Genomic DNA, 624 nt, shown 5'->3' on the forward strand with positions numbered 1-624 from the left:
GCAGCATATTCCACCACGTCTCTGAGCCCAACACCACCAAAGTGGACAAGCGATGACTGGGAACTCGGGTATTCTGGAATTGAGAAACTAAGTGATGCTCCAGGAGGTCACAGTTTGGACAGGTATGAGACCTGTGGCGCTCATGGATGAAGGGCCAGCAGATGTTTAGTGGATCACAGCGTGGATGTAGCTCCATATTCCACTTCTACACTACCAGCAGTCCTGGCCCACTAAAGCTCCACATGGATGGATCCCGCTATACTCATGGAATACAAAACCCATGCTGGTGAGCATGCCTGCCTATCCGAGTCCACTCCTCTCCGGGAGCACCTCCACAGACCTCTCCTCCTGACACAGCCTCTCTTCTCGGACATCCCCTGGTCGCTTCGAGTCCCCTCGCCATGAGGACGACTGCTCGGTGATTCGGTGCTTCTGCACGCCTGCACTGACCGAAAGACCCCTATTTTTGGATCGGGCTTTTGTTGGCTACACACAGGATTTATCTGCGCTCTGGGCTTTCTTTGTGTCAAAGGGCTTAACACAGAGTGCGCGGACGACAACAGAGCGGGGGGCTTTGCTTCACCCGCTGTTGCGCCCAGCTGCTCTCTTTTTGGCCGGGGCGCG

The sequence above is a fragment of the Micropterus salmoides genome, unplaced genomic scaffold, assembly GCF_014851395.1.
Source record: "Micropterus salmoides isolate LMB-PRFRI ecotype aquatic unplaced genomic scaffold, ASM1485139v1 Ms_hic_scaffold_13, whole genome shotgun sequence".
NCBI classification, from domain to species: Eukaryota; Metazoa; Chordata; class Actinopteri; order Centrarchiformes; family Centrarchidae; genus Micropterus; species Micropterus salmoides.